The following is a 10,464-nucleotide window of genomic DNA, read 5'->3' as shown; positions in this document are numbered from 1 at the left end:
AGACAATACCATATGGGTTACTGGCTGTGAAAACGCTTTTTCCATTAGTGTGGCTGATAGAAGGAAAATCATTTATGGTTTTCCTATGCTCAGGTAGATCAGGGATTAATCTTGAATTCACCTTAAATCAGATTGAGAGTCTGTAGAAAAATGAATGGGAATCAGTATCTGGTATAGGATTTGATAAAGGTTATTTAAGACTACCTTTTAGTTCCAGAGTTGCTATTTTAGGTTGTACCATCTGGAAGATACCAGCACTTTTTTCTTTTATTAAGTATACAATATTTCAACATGATATAACTGGTTTTACATGTGACTTGTTTCTGTTTGTTCTAGGAAATGAACCCAGGAAGTAATGTGAAGGGCCATGTGAAGCTCTGTCATAGCAGAAATTTTCTAAAAGATTGCTTTACCTGTAAGTTCTTTTCAGTTGTTAAATGTTAAATTATATTCATACTGCTGGAAAAAAGGGGGTTTATTTTGGCATTTTGACTTGCAGCTTGATTGTGAAGAAAACACTACCAAGTGCCTTACGTTTAATGCCTCCTATTATTAACTTGCTGTATGTTAGTAAAGAGCAAACAAACATTTTTCCTCTTCTATTAAGGTTTTAAATCTAATGAGCAAGATTTTCATGTTGAGTCACTATAGGTTATGCATCCACTGTGACGCGTGTAAAACTGCAGTAAGTAATTTTTCAGAAATTCTTTTAAAAATGAAAGAAAGGCAGAAAACATCCAAACCTGTATGACAGTGTGAAACTTTTACACTAAAAGTTCTTTAGAAAAGATTGCCTGTGGAGGTGCCTGTTATGACTCAGACCTCTTTGGGGGTCGTCGTCTTTTTTGCAGAGTTGTTAAGTTATATAGTAGTGCCCTTTACAGTTGTGCTACTTCTTGTGCCATTGCACAGCAAAGCCCAGTTAGGAATTTAAACTATTTTTTTTCATATTGAGTGTAATTATCTACATCAAAATACTTCAGCAAGTGAGAGGCATGAACTTGTCCTCCTAGTAATATTGCAATAAAAATATTAGAAGGTCTCTTTTACACAAAGAACCAAAAGCATTAGACTACGGATTTTGGCATATTTCGTGTAGATGGTGGCGGAGCTGACAACAGAATTCAGAATTTGGTAATCCCAATAAAGAGTTATAATGTGAAAATATATAAATATATGCTTAGAAAGTATATCTTGACAAAGATTGGTAGTTTACAAGCTAGAATTTAACCAGTAGATTAATTTTCTCCCTTGTGTAGGTAATTAATGTAGCTTAACAGCATCTATTTTGCAAGTTCCTGTAAACTACAAAAGGGAAGGTACTAATGAAGACTGTTTAAAAGCTGATAGTAGCTGTTTAATACTTTAAAAATAACAATTTCAGATTTTTTTTTTTTCCTCATTTAGTAGCCTCTTTTTAAGTAGCAGCAACTTCTATACCTGGGCAGCTTAGGTAATTTAGTTTGATATAGCCTGCAACCAAATAAAAAATTTACAAACTAGTCTTCCACTATTCAAGCTCTTCATGAAGTGTCAGAAAATGTCCTGATATTTATTTCTGATTTTCTTCTAAAAGTGCTTCTTTGACTTCATAGTTCTTTACTATACTGTTATAACTTGAAACATCACAAATTAAGGGCAAATACAAGAACATCTGTTAGAAATTAGAATCTTAGTTCGCACTTCATGTTGTAAAGTAAAAGCTGAACAATATTGGCTTCATTCTGTTAATAATCACACAGTACTGATGAAACTTCATCAATTGCCCTGTGTTATTTTAATTGTATTAAAATGACTGAGATGATGAAGCATTTCCTTTGGTTTTATCAAAGAATTTGGAGAGGATATTCCAGGATATTTCAAGGAGACTTTTATGATTAGTCAAGGAAGAGAGATGAGGAACTGCTGCTCTGATAGTGCTGCATTAATAACTGGATTTGTCAGATTTTCAGTATTATCTGGTAGGCTTAATTATTTAGCACTAGTCAGGCAAGTGAATTTCCATTATCCTAACAGTAACCCGAAACCAAACAAACTGAAGTGTGATTGAGTTAGAACTGGCTAATTTATTTCAACTTTGTCTTCTCATTCAGTTGCTCTGTTCATCTCTTCATTTCTCTCTGAGAAATGCAAGTATTTTATATATGTGTGTGTGTATATATATACATATAAGTTTGAATGCATGAGTGTGTGTTTCAGAGCTATTTATACTCAATGAGGATAAGACAACATTTGGGACAAAAGTACAGAAGTGACTGAGAAAAACCTTAGGTGAGAACATGGTGAAAAGTCTTTGACAGGATGCAAAAGCTGAGTGTCATATTGCATGCTGAGCATTGAAGTACATTTGTAGCTTTCAGGACAACAAATGCAGTACTTTGAGTCCTGTAAATATGCTTATTTCCATCTGATTTAGTAGCTGGACTGAATTTGAAGACAAAACAGTAGAAAAATGTTTGGGTTTTTTTCTGATCTAAATGTTTGCAACATCATCTATTACTGTATAGTTACAGGCAATTCTGAAGTCTGATAAAAAACCTGGCAATATACAAGTACAGAGGCATATTTTATTCCCTTGGCATAAGAACTGACGTTATATTTACTCCTCCCAAGTGCCAGTGAACCTCTTTCTGGTATGTGTATTGAGCAAATATTCACGTACACCAAAGGTACCACAGTCCTAAACTTCATTGCCAGAATTTTTCCTATTATATAAGGCATTCTTCTCTTGGTATAGCTTCAGCTTTCAGAACCATTGAAGATACTTGTGTACTTGATGTAAAAATTGTTTATGTGGTACCACTCTTATATGGTGTAGCAGGTTGCTTTGAACCCCAGGAATCTGAGAGTTTTGCTGGGCTGGAGCGAAAACCCCCTGCCTGTACTCCTTAAAGAGATTCACATAGGCCAAGAAACTGTTGTTTTTTAAGAAGTACTGCTACAGACTGTTTTTGCTAAGCCTGTTGCTCAACAGTTATAATAATCTGTCATTGGTCCTTACCACTAGTGGGCATTTATGCATTTTAATCTGCACTTGTGGTGTTTGTGCTGTCTAATGCCCTGGCAAGAGTGATCAGAACTTCTACTATGTCTCTTTGCCAACACACTGACTCTGTATTCTTTCATGCATCTGGATCATATGCAGTGGAATTATACTGGGAAGAATGCACTTCTGCTTCTGGTATATCTGTATTGAAATGCTATCAGTACCTTTATTTCTTTATAAATTTTTTATTTGTGCAGTTTTGACCATAGGCATTTGCAAATGCTGAGGATATTATTGACAGTTTCTGCAGAAAATTCTTATGGGGTAATCTGAACATGAAGAAGCTTGTAAGCACTGATTAGACAAATATAATAGTGGTTTCAGAAGATTGACATCAGTTAATACAGATTTCTTTTAAGCATTAGACATACAGGTTTTCAGTAAGTCTACCTACTTTGGCAACATGCTTAAGAGAGAAATACTGAGAAGGAGACAAGGTTCTAGAGATTGTTGATTTAATAAGGGCCTGATAAAACTAGTATAAAAGTAATAAAATAAGATAGTTCTTGTTTGGAATAACTTCTGACTGGTACTATGTGCAAGCTAGAAAGAATAATATGCCTTATTCAATTAAATAATGCTTGGAGAACTATAGACAAGCAATTCTGGTTCTGTTTTCTTTGAATTCTCTTCTGAATTGGTTGTAAATAAGCTGATGAAGCTGTGGCATCACTGTATTTTCACAGATGGCTGGAATGGCTTATTTTAAGTCCTCCTATACACCTCTATATTTAGTGCTTAATCTATTCTCTTCTTGTTAAGGAAGTGGGAGACAGTATCACCAAGAAATGTCTGAAAGCAGTATAGATGCAGCTTCCTACTGAAGTCTGCAACTGACTTTATACTTCACATACTCAATTATCATACTGGTATAAACAGGCAAGACAGCATAAGGAGGAAAAAGGGTATTGTTGCTACATATACTGAGCACAGATTGCTACAAGAGACAGAAATCTAACATTTTTTAATGACGAGATAGTTCCAGCTAATTTGTCTCAAGTCTTTGATATAAAGAATTCCATGTCATTAATTGTGATATTCATAGAATCATGCAATAGTTAGGGTTGGAAAGGACCTTAAGATCATCTAGTTCCAACCCCCCTGCCATGGGCAGGGACACCTCACACTAAACTATCTCACCCAAGGCTCTGTCCAACCTGGCTTGAGCACCGCCAGGGATGGAGCATTCACAACCCCACTGGGCAACCCATTCCAGTGCCTCACCACCTTTACAGTAAAGAACTTCCTCCTTATATCCAATCTAAACTTCCCCTGTTTAAGTTTTAACCCATTATCCCTTGTCCTATCACTACAGTCTCTAATGAAGAGTCCCTCCCCAGCATCCCTATAGGCCCCGTTCAGATACTGGAAGGGGATGCTATGAGGTCTCCACGCAGCTTTCTCTTCTCCAGGCTGACCAGCCCCAACTTCCTCAGCCTGTCTTCATACGGGAGGTGCTCCAGTCCCCTGATCATCCTCGTGGCCCTCCTCTGGACTTGTTCCAACAGTTCCATGTCCTTTTTATGCTGAGGACACCAGAACTGCACACAATACTCCAGGTGAGGTCTCACAAGAGCAGAGTAGAGGGGCAGGATCACCTCCTTTGACCTGCTGGTCACGCTCCTTTTGATGCAGCCCAGGATATGGTTGGCTTTCTGGTCTGAAAGCGCACACTGCCTGCTCAGGTTCATTTTCTCATCAACCAACACCCCCAAGTCCTTCTCTGCAGGGCTGCTCTGAATCTCTTCTCTGCCCAACCTGTAGCTGTGCCTGGGATTGCTCCGACCCAGGTGTAGGACCTTGCACTTGTCATGGTTAAACTTCATGAGGTTGGCATCAGCCCACCTCACAAGCATGTCAAGGTCCCTCTGGATGGCATTCCTTCCCTCCAGTGTATCAACCAAACCACACAGCTTGGTGCCATTGGCAAACTTGCTGAGGGCGCACTCAATCCCCCTGTCCATGTCAGCGATGAAGATGTTGAACAAGACCGGTCCCAACACCGATCCCTGAAGGATACCACTCGTTACTGGTCTCCAGACGGACATTGAGCCATTGACCACAACTCTTTGTGTGCGGCCATCCAGCCAGTTCTTTATCCACTGAGTGGTCCATCCATCAAATTGATGTCTCTCCAAATTAGAGAAAAATATTGATTAAAGTATTTCTGTTACACATTTACTTTATATGGGAATATTCCAAATAAATCAGTATTATAAAACTGGCTGTCACAATACACAGAAAAGTAACTGTATAACTTACTGAGTAACTGTATAACTTACTGAGATTTGTAGATCATGGTAGCAGTTACTTCATGTTAGTATCAGTTTTGTAATTCTTATGTTTTTCTTTCAAAATGAATTTACATGTATTATTTTAATTAATGTTAGCTGTTAAACAAATAAGAAAACAGAAATCTTGTCATACCTCTTTTTTTCCCCATGGGTGGATTGTTCTGTGTTCAGCTAATCACTATCAAAATAACATTTCTGTCCGGTGCTTAAAGTTAAAATTTCAGGTATCTTAACATGTTCTATGAAAAATAAGTAGTAGTGCAAATTCTGCTTCTATTTATAGATACACAAAAATTTCTGAATATAGCCATTCATTTTGACAAAGTTAAGAGCACAAGTGTTCTGTTTACACAGACAAAATGGTAAATTAGTCCTCTTTATGAAGGACATGTTTGCTGGTGCAGTGACAAGAGTTGGTCAATTTCTCTGAATACTTGCCTTGCTGGATTTCTGGAGCACGTAGCGTTTTCCCTTATTCTTCTCATGCCCTCTGAAAAAAAGATTCGACTGAGATTACAGGGTTGGGTTGCTGGTGAGAGTCCAGTGCAAGTATGGCAAAAGGTGAAACTAAGACAGTTGAAAACCAAAAGACGCTAACGAAATCAGTAGTAAGAAGGTAGAGTGCTGTATATAGGAACTGGTGAAGAACAGCACAGTTTTTTTTTAATTTTTTTATTTTTTTGTGGAAGATTCCAAGACCCTAAGAGCATATTAATTTCCAAGCAGTGTCTTACACAGCTTTAAATAAGGTTTCAGTTATCACTGGAGATGAATGTTCCATTGCACTCCCCATGCCTTTCTTTTATCTTTTTGAACTACACTTAGAATTAAACTTTAGTATTTTAATGGGCATATGTTTTTGTGTCAGCTTTTGTGAACATATTTAGGAGAATACAAGTTTTAGTTGTATCATTTTTTTAATATTGTAAACATCTTCCTAATCATAAGCTATGACAAAGCTATCTTTGCCATATAACAGAATTATTGTGAATGTCTTTTCTCTTTTGCTTTATTACTAATTTTTTTATTAAAGAATATACTGAGGAATATAAATCGATATATCTGAACCAATGACACTAAGAAATAACAACAGCTGTCCCTAGTGCTGCTTGTTAATTTACTTTGCTGAGGTATAATTTCATGCCTTGTTAAAATTAGTCGTAACTGATTTGCTGAGGATGAAACAAGGGGACAGGCTCAGTGTAACAATACTTAATACCTAATTTCCAGCAGTAGTACTGAAAGCAGTGGTCAGGAAAAAATGTCCTGTAAGTTAAATGTGATGACATGGGAAAGAGTATCGATACAACTAAACTGAAATATTTTATCCTTTAGGGTCAGTATGCAGTCAGTGTTTTGCACTAAGTATAAACTTCTTAAATCTCTGGTAATGCCAAAATGCGCGTGTAGATATCAACATGGTGCTGGTCAACATGTGCATAGTGTTCATTAGAAACCAGCTACAGCTTCATTAGCTGCTGAACATAAGGAAAACTGAAGAATTGTGCAAGCTGCTTTGGAAATTGAGGTTGATAGATTATTGTGGAATAAGCAATGCCAAATTTGAAAAAGTTCTGGTCAGAAAAAAAGAAATAAAAGACACACAAATAGAAGAAAATAAAGTGATTGCAAAGAATTCTCAGGAACTGAAGATAAGGTACTTGATTTTGTGAATAGAAACAAAACTGAGCTCCATTGGGAGAGAAGGGAGGGAATGGTATAAGGAGTACTTCTGACTAGAGTGTTTTGGTTTTTTTTTTGATTGGTCTAATGTTTTTCATATTTAACTTAGTTTATTTTCAGTGTTCTGAAAATACACATTAATTCTATAATTCTTCTTTATCAGTAAGAAATTTCTGGTTAATTATGTATTGGTTTACAGAATGTGTGGGTAGGAATTATGAATGCTTTGATTCCCTCGTTTAGCATGGTGTGGTTATAGTATATGGTTCCAAATTATGCAACAAGATTGGGATTCACAGCCCCTCTCAGACTGAGCTTGTGCCTCTCCCTCTTGAGGTGACTATCTTGACTATGCTACAGAAGTAGCTTGGAAGGGAAGGAATGAGTGCTGTTATGTAGCCTCTCATTTATACTCCACTTGCTTATTATACTTGTAGAATATTACTCCACAATTAGTCTGTTAAGGTATCTGAAAGGATACCTGGAATTTAGAGCCAGTGAAAATAATCTTTGCTGAGTCTGTTTGCCCATAAATGTTTGTCTTGCAAACAAGATTAACACACTTTAAAGCAAGAGTCATAATGGCCTTGGAAAAAGTGCTGAGAGAGTCCTCTTTAGCCTAGTTCACACCACTTAACGGGTACAGCAATTTTGGATGAGGTGCAGTATTGTTATACTGTATACATCTCATACTAGGCTTCGTGCAAACCCCTCTTGTTTCAGCTTCCTAACAGATGAAAGGTTTGGCTCCTGTACTTATAATCTGCACAGTGTAGAGGCATTGTACTGTTATAGAGGTGTAAGAGGTGCAGCAGAAAGCCCTCTGTGGAACTGTGTGAAGAGCTTGTTTTGACCCACTGAAAGCACAACACCCCTGAGAAACCTCATGTGGGTGGCGAAGCACCTTACAGTTTCTTTCTTCATGTTGCCTATAAGTTGGTGTGTTTTGTGTCTCCCTCCTCTAAAGGCAGGTTTAAGGGTGACCATCCTGGGAGATGGCATTCTGCAAGGTCATTCTTGCCATAGTCTACTGATACAGTCTGGGCGACTATAACTATCTTGGCTCTCTGTGCCTTCCCCATAGCTACAGGGGATAAATACAAGTATTTATTAATGTAATGAACCAAAGACAGCACTGTTTTTGTGGCTGATTCATACAAGAATGATCTGAGGATTCTCCATTCCTGCTGTCACCTCAGTAGTTTCCTGGAAAAACGTCTTAAGTTCATGGCTCAAAACTTGAATGTGAAAGGCAAATTCATACTTCTGTAATGATTTTGATTGCAGTTTATTGTTGTAGTCTGTTTCAGATAAACTTACACTGTATGAATCATAAAAATTTACTAGCTAAAAAGGAGTAATAATATGAAGAGGTGATTTTGCTCCAGAAGTAACTAGTTCTCCATTAATGTCAGGTCTTATGTGGCTGGTTTTTGTTTGTTTGTGTTTGGTTTTTTTTTTGTTTATTTTTATATCATGCATGCATTGTAAAAACACTGCCTTTCAGCTATGCAGTAATCTCTGATAAGTTGCTTGTATTTTTAGATTTTGTATGACTTCTGTACTCAGGCTTTAAGGTATCATTTTTATACAGCTCTTTGTGAATAGTTTCAAAGTGACCATGAATATAAGCAGAAGGTTTATTTAAGCAGAAAATAAACTAAAGAACAAGATCAGTAATGACCGTCAAACTGGCAAGAGGAGAGTGGAAATACTGATACGTTTCCTATGTGCATTTCTCTTTCTGTGAATAATCACAGTAAGAAGTCAATAATATAAAGGTAAGCAAGCAAACAAAAGTAGTCTGTTCTGCTATCTACAGTTTTCTGTTAACTAGGAGCTAGGAAGTATTAACAGTTCATGGAGTTTTTTGCTTGACTAGCCCAGCAGTGTACATAGTATATATTGTACAGAGCTGCACAGATCTTGAGAAAACAAGGTTCTGTGAATTACTGCCACCTCTCATTACTAGCATACTGGGCCTTTCCAGGTTCTGTTATCTTGTTAATTAGCAGTAAAACTGGAAAAATACTGTTGGTAGGTGGTATTTGTGTTTTAATAGCTAAAATAAATAGTTCTAAATGGTATTTTGTAGCTAGAATTTCTAGAAGGTACAACCTGCAATGTTCCTTGGTCATCTGGTTGGGGTCATGGCCGAATTACATCTGTGCGTTTCCTGCCTGTATGCGAGGGTACCCTGCCAAGGCACCTAGCATGTGGAAGAGAGGAATGGTGGGTTTTTTGAAGGGAGAATTTGGGACTGTTGCTACATTCCCTGTAATACACAAGTGGCCTATATACATTGAACCCTTATCTGGAATGCTTAGGGTCCTGAAGGCAAACTCTAGCAGTTTTTTGAATGAACACCACTGAAAGTTTAAGCTACAATGACTTGAATCCTTACCTGTCTCTCTGCCGTATCTCAGTCTAGTCATCTGCTTTCATTGCAACTTGGAGAAGATCATGTAGGGCTGCATTTACTTTTACGTTCGCATAGAGAGACAGATGCGTATACACAGTTTCATATAGTTCAGGTTTAGAAGTAGTACACTGCTTGCAGGTGGTGCCTAGTGTCTTCTGACCAGATGAGCTGGACTCCAGGATTAGGTAGATTACACAAATACTTCTTTGTATAAATTCGGAAGGTACTGGTCCTGGAATGTTTCTTAGCATTCAGTCAAGAATTACTACTAGAGTGAAAATTTCCATTGATTAACTCTTGTGTAAAATGTCCATAAGGTTAATTCCCGAGGCCAAGTTAGCACTGATGAACCGCTGTTAATTTCACTGGGTATGAAATTTGTCCAGACATCCGGTGTAATAGAGGAGAGTAGTTGCTTTGAAGTGTAGGCTTCATGCACTTTAAGTAGCTAAGGTGAGATGGTACATATATACTTTCCCCAGTGTTTATTAGTCAAAGAAAAAGTATTGCAGCTCTCTGCCGCCAGGTATACTCACTTGGTAATGGAAGTATGGGTGTATTGTACTGGAACTGGTTTTGTGTAAAATAAAAGTTGAAAGCTGATGTTCAGTTCTTAAGATTACAAAAATAAAAATGAAAGAACATTTTTCTAGACTGAAACTTTTGTTTTGGAAGAGGTTGTGTGTATTTTCTTTTACGTTTTTTGACATTTTTCTGTCTAAGCAAATCACACTTTTAAAATGGAGCTAAATTTACAAAATATAGAAGACCTTTGCTTAAGCAGAATTATCATGAGAGAAATGGATGTAAAAAGAAGCCTTTTTTTTTCCCTGGAAGATTTCCATAATTTACGATTTTTAAAATAATCGACATAAAGCAATTTTCAAAGATGTCACCATGAGTAATAATTTTATTATATTTAATATATACGTTTAAGTACAGCTGTGATAATAATAATATTATTGTGAGGTGAAATGTCATGTTAAAGACTTTGAAGCAGGAAGATGTGAACTCATCTG

General features: G+C 36.9%; 1 protein-coding gene across 2 annotated transcripts in view; it reads left to right on the top strand.

Moving 5' to 3' along the window:
- The first annotated feature begins 334 nt into the window (after positions 1 to 334).
- MARCHF1 (membrane associated ring-CH-type finger 1) overlaps positions 335 to 10,464 on the top strand; it is a 152,341-nt gene continuing 142,211 nt past the window's right edge. Inside the window, exon 1 of one of the 2 annotated variants that reach the window (XM_062612681.1) lies at positions 335 to 415. The gene's annotated coding sequence lies outside the window, so the exon portion shown is untranslated. The remainder of the gene's footprint in view (positions 416 to 10,464) is intronic. The other variant, XM_062612523.1, reaches the window with a different exon arrangement.

The sequence above is a fragment of the Pezoporus occidentalis genome, unplaced genomic scaffold (assembly GCF_034315485.1).
Source record: "Pezoporus occidentalis ecotype Australia unplaced genomic scaffold, CSIRO_AGI_Poc_V1 ctg1, whole genome shotgun sequence".
NCBI classification, from domain to species: domain Eukaryota; kingdom Metazoa; phylum Chordata; class Aves; order Psittaciformes; family Psittacidae; genus Pezoporus; species Pezoporus occidentalis.
The sequence above is the reverse complement of the archived record's forward strand: the minus strand, read 5'-3'. Positions and strand labels throughout refer to the sequence as shown.